We start from the raw sequence: 20,161 nt of genomic DNA, 5'->3' as shown, positions 1-20,161 counted from the left end.
ACCTTGGGAGGAGAGCTGGTCTTGTGGTAGCAATCATGAATTGTCCCTTTGCTAAGCAGGTTCCACCATGGTTGCATATGAATGGGATACTTGATGTGTGATATTCCCCTTAGGGGATGGAGAGGAGCAGAAGGTTCCAAGTAGAATAGAGCTGAGAGAGACTCCTGCCTGCAACCTTGTAGAAGCCGCTGCCAGTCTGGGTAGACAATACTGAGCTAGATGGACCAAGGGTCTGACTTGGTATATAGCAGCTTCCTATGTTCCTACATAACCTAAGATACCTTCCACAGTCTCTAGCCCTATTTATGCATTATGTTCGGTCTGTGTACAGAATATACACATACATATCTGTGTGCATGTAGTTATTCACACAGGGGCAGATTAAGTTTTTTGCCACCCATAGACAGCCAAAGATTTGCCATCTCAGGGGCAAGAGTTCCCTTTTACAAGTAAAGGGCTTGGGGGGAAGGAAAGTTACATCTTTTAAAACTGTAGTTGTGCGGTGGCGCAGCAGGGATGGTGGTGAGAATTCCGCCTGCCTCCCAAACCATGACAGGTGAGGTTGGGTGCTGAATGGTGGCAGAGACAGTGAAAGAACTCCCCACATGGGCCGCCTTCCTTCCAAATGACATATATTGGGTGATTTGGGCCCAATCACACACTGCACACACGCATGTATGCTCAGAGGCCTGAAATTGTCCCAATCTGTGTCATTGGGGAGGAAGGCGGGCCCCTATGAGGAGCTCTTTTGCTGCCATCTCCACCACATGGGATGGCAGAGACGGCAGTGAGACCTCCTTGCACGGTCCCGCCTTCCTCTCAAATGACACAGATTGGGCCAATTTCAGGCCTCTGCACACGCACCAAAAATGGACCAAAATCGCCTGATCTGTGTCATTTGGAAGGAAGGCGGGCCCATGTGAGGAGCTCTTTCATTGTCGCTGCCTCCAGTGCCTGACCTCACCTGCCATGGTTTGGGAGGCGAATGGAGCTCTCACTGCCGTCCCTGCTGCGCCACCACACAGCGGCAGTTTTAAAAGTGGAGGGGGGAGACGTAACTTTCCCTCCCCGCCAAGATTCTCCCCCCCCCCAATTTGCTGCCGTAGGCAATTGCTTCTATTGCCTATGCAGTAATTCACCCCTGAATTCACATGTTATGTTCTATGCACATATACTAGTTCACTTCCTAGTGCTTCTTTTTCTCAGCCACAAGAACCTAGTGAGTGGAGGGAAAGAAAGCTGAAAAAGAAGTGGTTGGACTACCGTGCCTCCACTCCTCATGTCATCTCAACAGCAGTGACACCAGCAGCAGCAAGCTGATGAGTGAGCAAGTGGCAAAGCACATGATGGGGTGACAGAATGCCCCCAAATTCTCTACCCTCCAAAGTTGCCACCTAATGAATGAACAGGCTGACCCTCTTTGGTCAGCATTAGTAATTTGCCTAAGTAAGGCATCACACACACACTCCGTCCTTCTCCCAACATAGATTATCCATCAAACTCAGCAAAGAGATTTCTGTGCCCAAACTAGGTCTGAAACCAGAGTGAAATGGATGTAAATAAGCAGTTTCAATCAGAGTGCCTGGAATTTCAAGCCTACTACTGACTCAAGCATCTTGTCCAGCAACAGCCGGGAGTTCTTACAGGGTTTTTTTTAGGTGCAAGGAGGATTTTCTCAGGAGCAGCCTCACAACTACCTCCTCCATGCCAGAGATCAATTGCTCTGAAATGACTGATAGGTGACTAGCTGTAGTAAGGGAACTGAGTTTGGCTCATTGGTAGAATGGCCAAGGGACAAAAGGAGGAGGAAAGGGAGTTAGGGTTTTGCCTTTGGGGTTTTGCCTCAAGATGGGCAAAGTGTGAAGTGTCGGGAGCAAGCATTCTGGAGTGGATGATTGGTGTGTCTGTCCTGGATTAATTTAGACCTGAACCTTTCCTTTTGCCTTGTCTGGTTCTGCCCTGTTTCCACTTTAACGTGCCTTTTAAGGGATTCAGCTAGCTGCCAAGAGTGGCCACAAACCCACATTTTACTGCTTTCAGGTTTTCTCAGACATCTTGTAAATGTACTTGATCCTTAATTACACATAGTTGGAGGATAAGGAGATGGAGGAGGAGGAACAGCTGAAAAAATGGAGGAACCATGTCTCTGGATAACGAGGGTGGCTGCTACCCTGGGGGTTTATAGTAAAGATGGCAAAGTCTCCCTGCTTGTTCTCTTCCATTTCTTACTTCCATTTATTCCTGTCTGTGATGCCAGTGGGGACACCTTGGCAATGCCTACACACAGGAGACTGCCAGGCCAAAGGAAAGAAGAGTCCTCATTCTTAGCCCAGGGCTCAGGAGAGTTTTCCTACATATAGCACTTGCTAATTAAATCTCTGCTTATCAGTGTTGCCCTAGAGAAATAAGAAGAGATTATTGTCAGTAGGAGGCAATGGAAGCCTAAGGATGATGGAGTGATGGAATGCGAATCATGGGAAGAGCAGGGGGCTTATTCAGAGATTGGGGGGGGGGAGAGTCAGTGTGTGTGTGTGTGTGTGTGTGTGTTGCAGGGGTGGGGGGGGAGACATACTGAATCATGTATTCTGTGATCACATCATGCATTGGTCCCCCAAAAGTGGCATTGGTTATGGAATTCATGGAATTCAACATCCTGATTTATTTTTTTAAAACCCACTTTTTATTTATATATTTATAAATTAGTTATGCCTTGTCTCTCTGTTCCACAAAGTGGGGCTTCAAAAATAACAAGTTTCTGGTCCTTATGGCTACAAAGACAGCCTTGAAGGTATATGGCTGATGTCTGGTAAAACTTCAAAAACCATGGTTTACCAGTGGTCAGGAGAAAGTGGGTTGAAGCAGAAGGCAAGGGGGTTTCCATGCACTGAATAGCCTTGTACACCATCTTGAAACTAGCAGAAGCAAAGTACTATGAAAAAGCATCTATGCAAATGTTATAAGCAGCTTGTTTGGGCACTCTACTTTGATGCAAACTTAGTTTTTAGCATGCAGTAAGATGCTCCTTTCTCTGTACAAGTATGCAGTCATGGCACACATGCTCTACTACCAGGATTATACATATATATGTCCTGTGTTGAAGTGAGTATAGTTCCTGGAAGGTGCACCTTGGGCAAGTTTCAGTGTTTTCTCTATAGGTCTGAGCATTCAATCCAGGCAACTATTGTTTCATGAGTCTGCTCTGTATGTGTGTCTCTTTGTGTGTGGTATATGTGTACTAGAGTGAGTGTGTGGCTGTGGGAGTTGACATATACTTTGCTGGGATGAAAGGAGAGGGTGACGATACCCAGCATTTGACAGAGCTCCAAACAGTAAGTGACAGGAGACTGGAGAGTCAAAGCAAGCCAAAACCATTATCCCTCTTCACATAGTGGAAGCTGCCTGTTCTTGAGTACGGTCATTAATACACTGTCATCTCTATTGCTGACAGCTGGGGATTGGCACTTGACACTGATTGGCAGAGAAAGATGAACCCTCAGTGCAGTGAGCAGTCAGGTACATGTCAAGAGATTGCTCCTTCACACAGGGAAGCCTATACATGGCCGTTGGCCTTTTAAGTATGAGATATCCCACTGTGTCACCTGGATGGGAAGACTGGGATTGTTTTCCTCCTGGCCTGCCCTGATTTACAGCAGATAAGTTGTTCATAGAATGAGAGTTTGAAGGTTGCTGTGGAGGTCTTCTAGTCCAGCTCCTGCTTAGTGCAGGAACCTACTGCAGTGCCCCAGACAGATGACCAGCCTCTGTTTGAAGACCTGTAGCAAAGAAGAGCCCACCACAGTGCATAGGCTGCTCCACTGTCAAACAGCTCTTCCAGTTAGGAAATCCCCCCCTCCCATAATATCTAGCCTAAATGTGTTGCCTTCAATTTCAACCCATTGGCTGAAGTCCTACCCTCAGAATGAACAGAGAACAATTCTGCTCTTGCCTGTGATGATCCTAAGCCACTCTGGGAACATTTGAATGAAGGAACCACGTAAGTTGACCCAATGATTTGTTTTCCTCACCACCTTAACGTGCCTCTTCCTCCTGTACACATAGCTTCCTGGAGCAGCATGAGATCACAGACCAGGAAAGGGTCTCTGGAGTTCTTGAAGACTGAGCAAGATATATCAATCAATCAATCAATCAATCAATCATCTTTATTACTGTCTGAGACCAGCATAAGATAGTGTGATGCAGTAATTATGAGAAGTACATACATTAGGATGAGACAGATTGTGAAGCAATAAAACCACATTACATTAAAATTACTACATTAATGTTATGACATTAACATTACTATAAACTGTAATTACTATTAAATGCTTACTATAAAATTACTAATAATTACTAGTAGTTGTTATAAACTATAATTACTATAAAATGCTACTCTGTTGTGAGGAGGACTGTAAAGCTACTACCAGAGCTCAGCTTAAATATAGTAAAATATATTAAAAGAGGGAGAGAACAGAGGCAGAAGCATGACTACAAGATCACTACATTTATATTCAAAGTTATATGCATCTGTCTATGAGAGGATAAAATGTAAGACATTTAAATTATAGGATGGGGTGACTAAAATATGTAGGACAGGATGACTAGCTGAGAGAGAAGCAGGCAAGTAAAATAGACAGTGGCTAAAATCAGTACAAGACGAATACATAGTTATGGACTGGCAGTCAGGGTCCGGCAGATCTTGTATGCTGCCGCACAGAACTTGGCAGTGTTATACACGAAGGCTCGATCTTGATTCAAAAGCAGCATCCTAGTGTAAGCTTGACTAGGGTAGCCAGGGTACTTGAGGTGCAGTGGAAGCTTGTCACGACTGTCCTTATAAAAGGGGCAAGAGAGGAGTAGATGCTCTGTGGTGTCTATCTCCCCAGTGTCACAGGGGCAAAGTCTATCCATGATTGGTAGCTTTTTGTATTTGTGTTCCAGCACTGCAGAGGGAAGGGCATGACAACGGGCAAGAGAGAAAGCCCTTCTGTGGCTTGGGATTTCCAGGGGTGTCAAGTATGCAGTGGGGGAGACGGTGAATCTAAGTCCTTCTGAGGACAGGAAGCCTGGTGCCCCACCAAGGTCAGCCTGGTGCTCAGTGTCCAAAATCTTCTGTTTGATGGCCGTTTTTGCCTCATCACAGCCCATAGCACGTAGGAGGGGCAGGGAGAAGCCCAGTAGCACCACTTTATTCCAGACTGACAGTTTCCAGGAGGATTGGAAATTGTCTTGTAGGGTCAGAGGGGCCAGGCCCCGAGGGCTGAGAGCTAGTTTGAGCCAGTAATAGAGAATGGCCAGCTACACCCTGGCCTCAACTTTTATCATACTAGATTCCAGGCGTAGAGTAGTATTGGAAATACAGCAAAGCACTTGTAGGGCCGGTCTTAGGAATTTAGACTGGACACATTCTAGAGGCAAGATTGGGGGGGGGGGGGGTCCCGGGTGGGCACCATAGAGTAGTTGAGCCAGCGGCTTGGCCTTAAATAGTACCAGGTGCTGGTACATAGTGGCTACCTCTAGCCCATAAGAACTTCAGAATGACAGTGGAGCTTCTCTGTGCAATGAGGACGACGTGATCACAATGAGCCTTTCTTGTGCCTGAGGCATGAATGACCACCCCCAGATATGTGAAGCAAGTGACCGGCTCAATTCTTTGGCCGTCAATACTCCAGTGGCCATGACCTTAGTTTTTTGGTAATTAATTTCAACTTGTTCACTCTTGCAGAACTTTATTCCAGACTGCCAGATTCCAGGAGGATTGGAAATTGTCCTGTAGGGTCAGAGGGGCCAGGCCTCGAGGACTGAGAGCTAGTTTGAGCCAGTAATTGAGAATGGCCAGCCGACAGTGTCGCCGACAGCCCTTCTGAGGCCTATAGGGGCCCTCGAGAGGATTGCCACATTGTTGGGTGGAAATGCTTCTTTTGGACAGCTTGGTGGGATGGAAGTTTGGGTGGCTAAGATGGCTCACCATGGCATTGATGTAAAAGTTGAAAAGAAGTGTGGCCAGGATACATCCCTGTTTGACTCCCTTTGGGGTCAGGATGTAAGGTGGGGTAAGGTGTCCTTGGGGGCTACACCTCACCCTGAGTGTCATGTCTGTGTGAAGGATGCAAATTAGAGCAGACATCGATCAATTGAGGAAGATTCCAGCTTCTCCCATAGCTTAACTCGGGATATGGAGTCAAAAACGGCATTGAGATTTATGAGTGCAGTGTAAAGGGAGGCAGAATAATTGGAGGAATACTTTTCGATGAGATGTTGGAGCACCAGGCATTGATCAAATGTGGATCTGCCTTCCCTAAAACCTGCTTGCTCATCTGCCAGCAGATTTTCTTGTTCTAACTAGTCCTTGAGTTTCCCGTGTAGGTGTCTGGCATATAGCTTGCTGATGGTGTTGAGCAAGCTGATAGGCCTATAGTTGGCAGGGTCATCCTTTCTTCCCTTTTTAAATATGGGGATGATGATCGCCAACCCGCAGTTCTTGGGAATGCAGCCATGAAAGTCATTGCAGGGAAATAGCGAAGCGGGGGCCTTCCCCATGTTAGATTGGGAGACAAGTGACTCACCCTCTGCTGCAGTAACCGGCCACCAGCTGGGCAGGTCTTTTATAGCTGGTTATATCCGCCACAGATCTGGTTTTATATCCACCACAGTGCCATCTTCATATAGGTTCTGAATGTGCGATTCACAGAGCACTGGAGGGATGTGAGAATCTATCTGGGCCAAGCCATTGTAAGAAGAGTTGGCCGTGATGCGCCAGGTGTACGAGTCCTTTGCTTTGGCTGTATGGATGAGACGTGACCAAGTAGCCCTCATGGCCTCTCTCTTCTTGAGTGTCACTAGGTGTTTGTATTGTCTCTTGAGATATAAGAGGTGTGGGAGGACCTCCATGGCATCTTGAGCAAGATATAAGATATACTGAAATAATTCTGAAGAGTCTTGGAAGGCCTCTCCAAGGCTGGCAAGCCAACCTCAGATAAAACACATCAATTTCACAGTGCTTTGAATATCTAGTAAATACTTGTAAGAGGCAGCTTGCTAGTGAAACCACACCAGTTTGGAATGCAACTCAGTGAGGTGAGGTAAATATTATCAAGGCAAATAATTATCATCTGACTGGAAATGTTAGTTCAGACACCTAGCTTTTTTAAAGCCCCCCATCCTCCACCCTGCAACAGGAAGCAGTGAGCTCATGCTGGTGGCAGTGATGTTTATGCCAACAATATTTTCTGTTCATTGTCAATGCACTCATATGAAAGCCAATGCAAAGCTCAAACCCACAAGGATCCACTAGTGGCAGGCTCATAAAATGAGATTGCCATTGCATGCAAGTCTTCCACCTACCACATGAGGAGAAATGTGCATTGCAGACAAAGTTCCATAAAATCATGATTTATGAGTCAAAGAATAATGTTCCAGAGCAACTTTTCTGATTTTGATCCATCATGAATCCTTCTGATGGAGGTTTTACAAAATGAAAACTTTCCTATGAGTAAGTCTTTGTGACAGATGTGTTTATCCTAAAACTATGTTGGAATTTTTTCAACAGAATAAAAGACTGAGGTGCTCTGCACTGAATCATATTGCCCATATATTGCTCAGACCCATGGCTTACTCCCTCCTGTGCTGGGGTAAAGATTCTCCATCATCCTTCAAGAGTCTCCATCTCACTGAGCTTGGCCACATCTGAGGCTTCAGCTTACCCACTACCCACACCTTGCAGCACCATCAGACCTACTGAATTACTCATTTTCCTTCTCAGCTTTCTTCTAAGAGCTCTTGTCAGTTGGTAAGCCCTGTTCCTAACATTTCCAGTCAGATGACAATTATTTGCCTTGATAATATTGTGTGTGTGTGTGTGTGTGTGTGTGTGCAAGAGAGAGAGAGACTTTTTGTGCAGAATGAATGAAATACTTTTAAAAAATAGTTTTAAATTAATCTTGATTAAAGCTAATTTAACAAGCTAAAACCCCCTGCTAACTTGGCAAAAAGACCCCTGCTAACCTGGCAAAGAGGCACCTTTTAACATGGTGATTCCCTTTATTTAGCAGGGGGAGAGTAACTGGCCCTCTCCACCCCTAGCACAGTACCTCCAGTGACTGTTGCTGGTGCCTGTCTTGTGTTCTTTTAGATTGTGAGCCCTTTGGGGACAGGGATCCATCTTATTTATTTATTATTTCTCTGTGTAAACCGCCCTGAGCCATTTTTGGAAGGGCGGTATAGAAATCGAATAAATAATAATAATAAATAATAATTACACTGCTGCAAAGCTCCTAGGTCCAAGATTAAAAGATAATAATGTTATGGATGATTGTACTGCTACCACATTTGTCTGGAATAGTAAACCATGCTCTGCAAACACTGACATGGGCAGAGGGCACTCTAGATGCCTGTGTGTGGCCTGGATAGAGGAGTGGGGGGAAGAGGAGTATTGCTCGCCGGTGCTCATTATGATCAGGGCAGCTGGATAAAGAGCTCATTAAGGTCTTTCTGGAGGGGACACTCGGAGAGCACCTCCACAATGCTGCCTGACATCTTCCCAAATGAGCATGGTCCAGGAGGGGGCTGGCCAGCTCCTGCCAGTGCTGCCCTTTCCAACTGATTAAAATCAATTCTAAGTAGATTCCCTTCTGGCCCTTGTGCCCATCATTCAGCCTGATAGCTTGTCACTCACAGCTTCTTTTCTCTTGCTAGTGAAGGGGTCTTCAACCTCTCAGCCTGTGCGGGGAGGCGGGGGTGGGATGCGTCTAATTAATCTGTGAAGTGAGGGTAAGCCAGTTCTGTGAGTGACTCTGTCCTCCAGCAAAGAAGTGGCAGAACGAGGGGCTTGGCAAAGCTCCATTCTACAGTTTCTGTGGAGATGGGATGGATTCTGGGAGGATGCACAAGCCACTGCTTGAGGGCATTATCTGGAAAGCATGGAGGAAGCATCTATGTGTCCTAATACTTTGTTCTTTGGTACTTCTGGGTAACAGCCAAAGCCAGTCTGCATCTGCTTATGGAACTCTGAATTCATCCAGCAAAGTTGACAACAACCCTGCTATCCCTTTTGATCACTTATATGAGATTGAGAGAGAGAGAGAGAGAGAGCACACCTGATTTCATCAGGGGACTTGTTTTCCATTAAATTTGATAGCTGAGTCATGGATATTATGTTTGTCCAGGGATTGTTACTAGAGGAAAACACAGCCAGACCTTCCATCTGTCCTGTACTCTCTCCTCACATAGCTATTTCCCTTTCATGACTCAGCAGTACTCGCCACCATCCACTTCCCTTCCTGAAAAATTTGAAATCTTGCAATCCGCCAAAGCCTACCTCATTCCAAGCAGATTGCATATCCTCCAACACTGCAGATGGAAACAGGGACATTGGCTGACATACTGAGCTTGAGCACTTGCTGCAGCCCTGTGATGGGGCTGTGGTGTAGGGCAGCAGCACTCAGTGGTCAGGGCTCCATGCACACAGTTGCACAATGCAATGTCCGTTATTTCTAATGTGTTGAATTTCCAATTGAGGTTTCTTTCCTGGAAACCCCACATTTCTGATGGTGCTGCGCTGACAAGGCCTGCATGTTGGATAACAGAAGGCCTGCAGGTGGGTGGGCCATTTGATACAGCAAGCTGCCACACAAGGGGTAGGGGGCTTCACCCTGTAGCATCACCTCTGGTGCCAGGGGAGGGGACTGGGCTGGCTTTGAGACTTACCTTTGGTCTTCCAGTCCCAATCCTCTTCCTCTGCAAGTAGTATGTCAAACTCTGACAAGGCCTTTGCTTGTATATGCTCGAATTTCAATTCTAACCACTAAACTCCTGCAAAGCTTATCTGAAACTGCAGAGGGCAATTCCATGCATGTCTTACCAAATGTGCTCTGTTGTGGATTTTGAACCTTTAATTCTGACAATCAAACATTTGCAAAGCTTTTCTTTGGATCCAGAGGCCAGTCGTGTATGTTTAAGATTCAACCAGAAAAGTTACCATTCAAAGCATTATGAGACTTGCAGACTTGTTCTGCTCTGCTTGTAAATTCTAAAGACTTAAATAATTCATTTCCATCAGAACCAGCTTGCTGCAAAGGCCAGTGCCTTATGATTGGCTTCTTTGGGTTTTCCCCAGAAAAGGAAAGTGGGGAATAAATATTAAATGAAATGAAATGATGAAATAAGCATTTGCCCCAATGTCTGTCCACCCTTGGCCTTCTCACTCTCTGCATCCTCCACCTATCAGTCTTGCCTCCCTAAACCCAGTATGCAGTCTGTCACTATGAATGCATGGCATTCTCCCTTGTCCAAATGAAAATGCATAGGAGCAGGGGCGTAGCTATAACTGAACGAAAGGGTTCAAAGAACACGGGCCCCCAGCTCCAGAGGGCCCTCCAGCTACATCCCTCCCTATTTTCTTCATTATCTCCCTCAGTCTGGGGGGCCGCCAGAAAGAGGGATGAACACGGGCCCACTCTCCCCTAGCTACACCCCTGCATAGGAGTCAGTGTGCTGTTGGGTTGCCACTGCCGCCAGAGGGCCCTGAGTTTCAGTGCTCCCCTAGAGGAAGAGGACTGGGGCTGAAAGGGCAAGGAAAGGAGTAGGTGCACCAAGGAAAGGATAGCTGCACAACTCAGATAGATTCAGCAGCATTTATGACCTCTCATTGTCTGGGTGGGGACTGAAACCTCTCAAGAAAAAAGTGGCAGCCATGGAAGGTTTTTGTATACTTTTTCAGTTGAAAAGGCAGGAGAATTTCCCTGGGATTTCCACCCAAGCTGGGGTGGGGGTTTAAGCTCTGTCGATTAGTGGGTGGTGGTGGCAGCCTTAGAACTACCAGTATTATAGGAAAGTTTTGGGAGAAGCCTTTTCTCACATAGCATGGAGGGGATGATTCAACACTTTTCTTCCCCTCACATTGGCTTGCTCTGATTCAAAGAGCTGGATTTCACGATCAGTGAGACCCGGTTTGGGAAAGAAAATGGGGAGAGCAGGCTAAGTGGGCTCTCCCCACAGATGAGCAGGGCGGGAGCCAGCCTGAGGGGTTCTACTTGTGAGTAGCCGATGGGGGTCTACTTGTGAGTAGCTGGTGGGGGTCTAGTCGAGAGTTAACCCCGGTTGGCTACTCATGAGTAGACCCCCCCGGTAGGAAAGGGGAAAGTTTGTTTAGTCAGACTGTGTGTCACCCCAATATCATCTGGGGTGCTTTTTGACACATTCTTGCAACCACTGAGTATTTTTACTTGTAACTAAAAGCTGAGGGGGCCTAAGACTGAAGAAGTGTGTAGCATTTGAATGAACCCCCCCCTTTTGTTCTTTACATTTTACAAGCTACTCCAAGTTGATTTTTAACTCAAGGAAAGAAGTCTTTTTCTTTGGTGCAATATGCCTCATATGTTCAGAAACTATCAGTTTTAGCTTGCACATGGAAGGTGTGTATATATATATATATATATATATATATATATATTCAGTTGCAACAGCAGGAGAATTTCTGTGGACTTTCCACCCAAGCCCGGGGTGTGTGTGGATTTAAGCTCTGTCGATAAGTGGGTGGTGGCGGCAGCCTTAGAACTACCAATATTATAGGAATGTTTTGGGAGAAGCCTTTGCTCAGATAGCATGGAGGGGATGATTCAACACTTTTCTTCCCCTCACATTGGCATTGCTCTGAGACAATGATCTTACGATCATTGAGAACAAGTTTGGGAAGGAAAATGGGGAAAGCGGGCTAAGCGGGCTCTCCCCGCAGACAAGCAGGGTGGGAGTGCACCGGGGGGTCTACTCGTGAGTAAGCTGACAGGCAGTCTACTTGTGAGTGAGTCACTGGGGGGTCTACTCATGAGTAAGCTGACCGGGGTCTACTCGAGAGTAAGCTTATGGTGGTAGTAGCCGGTGGGGGTCTACTCATGATTAAGCTGGCGGGGGAGGGGTCTACCCATGAGTAAGCTGGCGGGGGTCTAATCATGAGTAATCCAGTGGGGGTCTACCTGTGAAAAGCCGATGGGGGGGTTACCTGTCAGTAGCCAATGTGGGGGTCTACTTATGAGTAAAAAGGGGATTACTCATTAGTAAGCTGATGGGGGTCTACTTGTGAGTAGACCACAGGGGTCTACTCATGAGTATCCGGTGGGCATCTACTCATGAGTAGATCCTTGGTGGGCTACTCATGAGTAGACCCCGGGGGAAAGTGGAAAGTTTGTTTAGTTAGAGTGTGAGTTAGGTTTTTGTTTGCTTTCATGTGCTTTGCATATCCCTGAAGCCATTCTATTGTTGTTTGCTTATAATGTAACTAAGCTAAGCCTGCACCCATCTAGCTAGAGCATTGCAAAAGACTGTAAACCTCTAAAGGTGTTTTTGTATTTTCTTACATCCATGTTTTTTGCAACTGGGTAACCACAATTTTTAATGTGTGTAACCCCAATATCATCTGGAGTGCTTTTTGATGTCGTCTTGCAACCACTGAGTATTTTTACTTGTAACTGAAAGCTGAGGGAGCCGAAAACTGAAGAAGTCTGTAGCATTTGAATGAACCCCCACCCCAGCTTGTTCTTTACATTTTACAAGCTTCTCCGAGTTGATTTTTAACTTTTTAAGGAAAGGGGTCTTTTTCTCTGGTGCAACATGCCTCATATGTTCAGAAACTATCAGTTTTAGCTTGCACATGGAAGCTTTTTGTATACTTTTTCAGTTGCAAAATCAGGAGAATTTCCCTGGGATTTCCACCCAAGCCTGGTGGGGGTGTGTGGTTTAAAGCTCTGTCAACAGCTTTATTGGTGGTGGTGGCAGCCTTAGAACTACCAATATTATAGGAAAGTTTTGGGAGAAACTTTTATGACTGGAACAGACATCTCATTGTCTGGGTGGGGGCTGAAACCTCAAGAAAAAAATGGCAGCTTTACCAAAAAAGGCATCCCCTCCTCACCAAAAAAAAAAAAAAAAAAAAGGAGGGCAAAATACAGAATATCAGGGTGGATACCGGAAAATAGAGACTGTCCCTGTTAAATAAGGACAATTGGATTGTTTGTGTCAGTCTAATTTACTCATCTGTATGGGCAGAATTTGGAAACTAAACATACTATTTTACTCTTATCTGTCCTGCGTCTCAGTTTGGTGTCACTTCCATCCTGCATTGATGGGCTGATGAATGCCTCTTTGTAACCTTTGTTGAGTTGATTGGATTAAATCCTTGTGGGTGCTTCTTCCTCCTCACCTCCAGTCTTGGGAGAAGGGAGAGAGTTGCTGTTGTCTCCACCACAGATTCACCCTCTTCATTGATTGGGAGGAAGAGGAGCCAACAATTTTCCCTGCACCACTCCAAAGTACAAAACTACCCATTCAGGACCCACCCCCCCATTTGTGGCACAACATGGAGAGTTTGGGGAGGAGACAGACTGGGGACTACTCTAGTGGCCTTGCCACTGGAGCACTCCACAGCAGGAGAGCCAAAGGAACCCAAGCCCCCACCCATCTTCACCTGAGGACACAGCTTTGCCCTTCGACTATGAGGAGTTCCTTGAGGTCCTGCCCATTGTAGCAGAGGCCCCACAGCATTACCTGAGCCAGTGCCTGAGGAATCCAGCAAGTTCCCTTTAAGAACAGCAGCTTTCCAAGGAAAGGGTCAAGACATTGCTGCAGACTCTGTGATTCTTTGCTGGGTCCTATGTGTGTCATGATTGGCTGTAGAGTTAGGAATGGGGCAATCGGCTAGGACTTTCCATGGACTCAAATGGTAGCATTTTCCCGATCTTCTTTTGCAGGTGGACTGTTCCACTATTGTGGAGGCACAACTGATTCCTGAATGAGTACATTATTCCATTTAGCTTCTATTCTTCTCCTGCAGTGTCCCCAACATCACCCAGGTTCCCCTTCTTGAAGCATATCCCACTGGTGCAAACATATTGCTGCACTAGAGTTTTCCAGACCACTGGTGAAGCATAGTGCTCTGGCAGTGCAAAGGGGCGTATGAGTGATCCTATCCTGCCAGTAGGCATGAGATGAGGATATGACCGTGCTGTTAATATTACACTTGAAAATACACTTGAAGCATTTCTAGATGAAGCATTGAGCTCACATCTCCTCCAGAATATAAGATATTCATTCACATATTGGCCAGATTTATCCCCAAGTCCCTGCAAGTTATTGGGGAGCACTTCACACACGTTTTGGGTTTTTCATTGCACATTAGAGTGTAGCCCAATTTGTAAATAAAAAATTATTTATAAATAATTATTTATAATTATAATTTATAAATAATTAAAATTATTTATAAATTTTTAAAAATCCACAGGGGGCAAATTCAAACTTGCAATAAAACTTTGCAAAACACTTGTGATAAAGCCAGGTGTTTGGAAATATCCTTTTAAATTATACAGTGAATACTTTCTAAAGATTTCATGGATGGAAGCGTGTGTGTGTGTGCGTGCGCATGTGCATGTGCATGCGCACACATGTGTGCACGCACACAGGAAAGATGACTATGTTTTGATCCTATTGATCAAACAGGAGGACACTGTTGAGTAGGGGTGTGCACGGAACCGGCTGGTTTGGTTTGGTTCGAGTCTGGACCGGACCTGAACTGGACTGGGCCAGTTCAGTCCGGCACTCCCTTGAACGCTTCCTGGTTTGATTCGGTCCAGGGGGGTTCGCAGACATTTTTTTTAAACAAGGCCAATTGTGCAGGTGCGGGGGCCTCCAAAATGGCTGCCGCACCAGAGGGGGAAGGCCTGAAAGGGTGGAAGAGCCGGCCAAACAGCCAGGATAGGCATGAAGGGAGGCCGGCAGGGGGAGGGGGGCCTCTGTGGATCGCCCCCCTGCTGTCTCCAACAACTCCTCCGAAGGGGGTAAGTAAATTTTTTTTAAATTTTTTTTTAAATTTTTTTAAAATGTGTGAACCCCCCAAACAGTTGCAGAGTGTTCAGTCCGGGGCTGGACCGAACCAGTTCAATGTCAAACCTGTTTGCACATCCCTACTGTTGAGTTGGTTGTGCATGTTTCTAGCTGTTTGTGCTTTCCTGCTAAGCTTGGCAGGAAAGAGCTAGCCAAGCTTGTTCATGTTCAGAACTGTTTATTATTATTATTATTGTTGTTGTTGTTGTTGCTGTTGCTGTTGTTGAATGTATATACTGCCTAACATCAAAATCTTTAGGCGGTGTACAGAATTAAAACATAATATAATATAAAAGATCTAAAATTCATAAAAAGATAAAAATCATAAGAGATAAAAACACATTAAAATCTAAAAATTATATTTCAGTTAAAAGCCTGGGAAAACAGGTACATCTTCAGGGTCTTTGCAATGCAGCTTACACGTTCCCACTTTTCTCCATCTGCAGATGTCATGTGTGACATATGTGAGAACCTCCATCACCACCCTGGTGCTAGTTGGAGGGCAGGTGTTATAGTGGGATTCTAATTTCCCTTCCATGCTCTAGCCTGTCCCATGTCCTGTTCTTGCATCCCCACTATTAGGACGAAGAACAGAAGGAAGGGCAGTGTAGCTGGATCTCCCAAGTACAGCGGCTTTGTAGCGGGGAGTGGGGGGTGGTGAAATGGAAGAACCAGGGAGTAATTAATCTTGCTTCCATGAGCCAGTAACTCTTCCAAGCCCCTTCTCAGACAACAAAAGGCAAATGCAGAGGGGTGGGCAAGCGGATGTATGAGGGGGTGGCAGAGGCATTGTTCAGCCTAAAGCAGGCAGAGCTAGACTTGCTGCAATGACATTCTGATGATGTCCACTGTATTCCTATGCAGAGTTTGTCGACAATGGAAGCAGCCCATGTGTATGGTGAGATACCGTCTGTGAGCAAACAGTGCCAAGTCCTGCTGGAACCAGCCGAGCAAGCAGTGCTGAGTGTTCGCTTCTTTATGAAAGGGAGGACTCAGAGAATGGTCACCTTACAGAGAGCAAATGTATGTTGGAGAAAAGCCGCTTTATGGGTCCAGCCTGCACGATGGGCAGGGGAGGTGGGGAGTGGGGCTGTGATAAGCAGCTGCAAATGCTTGCTTTTGTGTCTTGCTCTCTTGGTCTCTTAGCTGCTCTTGCACAAAATGGGGTTGGACAGAAGTGGATGCTGGGAAAATGAGGAAGTGTTCATGAAGGAGCATCCAGAGGATTTGACCTGACCAACAGATAGAAAAAGAGGCAGTCATCAGCCCATCAAGTTTCACACTGAGATACAGGGCAAATAAGTCTACATTTGGGTGCTGAAGTTTGGTTTCCAAATTCTTCCTTTACAAATGTGTATGTTAGTTTGACCCACACAATCATATCAAATGTCCTTATTTACCAGGGGCAGTCTTTAGTTTCTGTCGCTGGTAAAATCACACCCCTATCTTGTCATTGTTTTGGTAGGGTGGGAGGCATGCCTTTTTAAAAAGTTGCCATGCTTTTCTTGAGGTTTCAGCCCAAAGAGCAACTCCAGCTGTTAGCCTTTGCACACATGATAAAGATGTGCATACATCCTTCTCCCCTCCCAGCGCACAGGGGCTCCTTTCCCTAATCTCATTTAAACTAGTAGCAAGTGTATAATGGCAGTTTGAACCTTATTGATTTGGCCACACCATTAGGGAAAGACATCCCTGTGTGCTGGGAGCAGGGAGAATATGTTCACTCATGGTGTGTGCACATCCTTATTGTGTGTGCAAGGTGAAACATCATTTGGAGTGAAACATCATTTGGATCGGCTTGGAGTCTGTAGAGGTTAAACCTCTAGTGAGATTCCGCCCAGGCAGTAAATCTGTTTGGGTTGGACAGCTGTTCTTGCCCTTGTGCACACTGCCCTTTCCTTCACCTTTCAGCCCCAATCCTCTTTCTGTGGGGAATATTGAAATTCAGGGTGCTCTGGGAGCAATGGCTCCCTAGTCGCACCCCTGAAGCATTCATCAATGGGGAGGGTTGAGGAGGAACTGCCACACCGAGATCCTTGGTGGCAGCAGCAGCAGCAGCAGCAGCAGCAGCAGCTCCTCTTTCTACTCTTCCCATGGGCCCTTGTGTCATCACAGGGCCTTTGGGAGGAAGAGAGGGCAACATGAGGGAGTTGCCTATTCTTGGTACCCCCCGATTGCAAAAGGAATATCCGCCAAAGGTCACAAAATGACACAGAAGCCTCAGGAGAATTGTCCCTTTTGCAGATGGGGTGTGCTGGAAGAAAGCAGTGATGGCATGACTCACAGCTGTCACTGTTGCTGCACAAAGATGGGCACTTGGTCCTCATGAGGTGGCCATGGGAACTCTGGTGGCCCTGGGTCCCCAGGCTAGTGCCCAGCTTGGCCAAACCCTGCTGTTGGGGAATTGTGCCTATGGGGAATGCACAATACACACTTCATCAGTTGTAACAATTTCATAGACTAATTATGTCTATGAACTATGACGTTATGTCTAACTTCACGTCTCCTGGAACTTTACAAAATAGTTTTGAAAAAACCCATAGCTTTGGGGGGGGGGATCACAGAGTCCTGCCAATGTGGACTTCATGAATGCCAGATTTCATAACTGTATGCCCATCCATTCTGGATATATAAAAGGGGGTGGAGTGGGCAAAATGGCTGTTACCCATTTTCATGACGGCAAAGGGCAGATTCCTCCACATGGTGGTTAAATGATGGTCCAAGGGTGAACTTCAGTTTCTGAAATTTTTGTAAAATTCTGGCTTGAAACAATTTGAATCTGAATTTTCTGAATGTGCACAGGCCTAATGTGTAAAGAAGTACTTGCTTGTGCCTGTCCTGAATTTCCTGCCAATTAGTTTCATGGGATGGCCCCTGGTTCTAGTCTTGTGAGAGAGGGAGAAAAACCACTTTCTCCACTGCTTGATCACCACATGCTGCACAAACTTCCATGTAATTAGTAACACAACATGCACAGTTGCGGAAGTGCACTCACACAAAAACTGCACAAATGCAATCATATGGCTAACAATGGCCATAGTATTCCACAACCACATCTGAGCAATGTTTTAAATGTGTGCAAGAGCACATGGTGAAACTGCATGCATGCTGTTACAATAAGGACATACGTTTGTGCAATATATCAGCCACTGTTTCCATACCATGCACAATTATATAAACCTCTATTGCAGGGATTCTCAAACTTGGGTCCTAAGGTGTTATTGGACTTCAACTCCCATAATCCCCAGCCTCAGTGGCCTTTGGTTGGGGATTATGGGAGTTGAAGTCCAATAACACCTGAGGACCCAAGTTTGAGAATCACTGCTCTATTGGGTTTCCATTTGGTCCGCTCTTTAGCGCGCACACACACAAATGTATGATCCACATTAATGCTGCTTGATAAATTATAAAGGCCCTTCCAAACAGAAGCATTTTTCATGCTTACTTCTGTGGATTTGTGGATTGAACTATATGAAGACAAGATGCACTTTCACATGCAGCAGTTCCCATGAATTTCAGAAGTTTGCTCATGTTACTATTTTCTGTCCACACTAAGGGGTGGGATGTTGCCAGTTGTCTGCCTCATTCCCTGTCCCACCCCTTGTCTCCCACTGTCCTCACTGAGACTATCCCCCCCCCCCAAAAAAAATCAATTGAGTTGTCAAACATTTCTGGTTTATTGAACACAGCATTTCAGTTTCTCCTTTTGCCAAGACTCCTATGGAGCTTGGAGTGGTATAAACAAAAGAAACAATTTTTGATTTGGTTTTAAGTGTCTTCGGGTTCTCTAAACACTGTTGCTCATCGTTAATACTGTAAATCACTTCATGAAATCCTGCTGATATTTTCCCTTTCCTCCTGCACAATCATTTCTTTTAATGACTTCACTGCAATCCTGTGTACACTTTCCTGGGAGTTATTCCCCACTGAACATACTTCCAAGCTAACTTCCAGATAAGCACGCATTGATGGTGCTGTTGGGATGACAATTTTCTCCTTTTATTTGTAAAAATGGTACTTTAAATTGCTAATCTCACACACTTTTGATTACTGGCAAGAGGGAGAGAATGAGTGATAAGGTTGTAATTGTGCTAACCTATTCTCTAGGCTATAATAATAAATCACTAAGATGCCTATAACTTTTATTTATTGACAGGATGGGATAAAAATTGTAGGTATGGTAGCCCCTTCTGAGGGCATTTTACCACCAAAACTTCAGGTAGGTAGGAGAAGAGCTTTCTGTAAAGGTAACCCAACATGTTTGAAGTAACCCCACACCATAACTTCTTTATTTCTTTGCAGAATGGGATGACAATTGCATGCATGGTAGAACCTTCTGATGCCATGATGCCTCCCACATTTCAGAGAAATATCACCAGTGGTTTCCATACATCTACAGTTTAAAGTTCTTAAGTTTTGAGGGATGATGTTTTGCCATTTAAACTCAGAGTAGTTGGGATGGGAACAATATTTTTGATGTGCAGCCCTACTTCTTTCTCCAAAACTTATGTTCTCTTCTCCCTCCTTTTCTTGGAAATCCCATTAACAGCACTGAGGGTTACATCTGAGTATGCATGAATATTAGCAGACTTCTATTTCAAAAAATTAAAACAAAAGAGGGTGAAAGATCTTAATAGCTATAATACTCAGGGGCAGCTCCCCCATGAGGCAAAGTGTGGTGATGGGCTCAGGTGACAAGTGAACCATGAGGCAGTGACTGCGGGCATTCTGTCCTGCTCCTGCCTCAAGCAGTAAAAGGCAATAAGCCAGTGCTGATAATACTGGCCTTGGTTAAATTAAAAACAACACAAAACAACCCCCTCCCTGCAAAGAACAATGATTGGAAGTTACAGTGACAAAGGGCACTCAAGTGTGGAGGACGGTGGAGAATGCTCTTGGGAGCCAACATTCTGATATATCACTCCAAGGTGCACTATGGTTTATCTACACCTTTCCTCTATTCACTGGTGTGTAAAAAATAGGTGATGTTTTTCAGTGAGAGGACCATGAAATTCTGCACATGTTTAATGATATTTTTTCCCTTTATGACTGCTGTGCCAGACATGGTATGGGGAAGAGAAAGATGTTTTAAAAATCCAGCCTCAACAGCTCAATAATTTCTAGCCGTCTTTAGATGGAAGTATGTTTTCTCCCTCCCATTCCATTCTTATAATTCCTCAGTGTTTCCCCTTCACTTTTAGACACTTTCTATCCTTCTCCCCAACTTGTGGCTGGGGATGATGGGATGTGTAGTTCAACAACAGCTGGAGAGACAAGGTTGCCTACTTCTGTACTA

General features: G+C 45.4%; 1 protein-coding gene and 1 long non-coding RNA gene across 20 annotated transcripts in view; one reads left to right on the top strand and one right to left on the bottom strand.

Moving 5' to 3' along the window:
• LOC128322712 (uncharacterized) overlaps positions 1-20,161 on the top strand; it is a 255,068-nt gene that overhangs the window by 124,750 nt on the left and 110,157 nt on the right. For 15 of the 17 annotated variants that reach the window (XR_008305912.1, XR_008305907.1, XR_008305910.1 and 12 more), the window contains 2 exons: positions 15,730-15,888; positions 19,022-19,084. The exons of 1 other annotated variant lie outside the window; for it this stretch is intronic. This is a non-coding gene — a long non-coding RNA (uncharacterized LOC128322712). The remainder of the gene's footprint in view (positions 1-15,729; positions 15,889-19,021; positions 19,085-20,161) is intronic. One more of the 17 variants, XR_008305904.1, reaches the window with a different exon arrangement.
• Positions 1-20,161, bottom strand: part of LOC128322711 (uncharacterized) — a 204,654-nt gene that overhangs the window by 179,692 nt on the left and 4,801 nt on the right. The gene's annotated exons all lie outside the window — the stretch shown is intronic.

Source organism: Hemicordylus capensis, chromosome 4 (genome assembly GCF_027244095.1).
Source record: "Hemicordylus capensis ecotype Gifberg chromosome 4, rHemCap1.1.pri, whole genome shotgun sequence".
In the NCBI taxonomy this organism is placed as follows: Eukaryota; Metazoa; Chordata; class Lepidosauria; order Squamata; family Cordylidae; genus Hemicordylus; species Hemicordylus capensis.
This window is presented reverse-complemented; position numbering and strand designations above follow the sequence as displayed.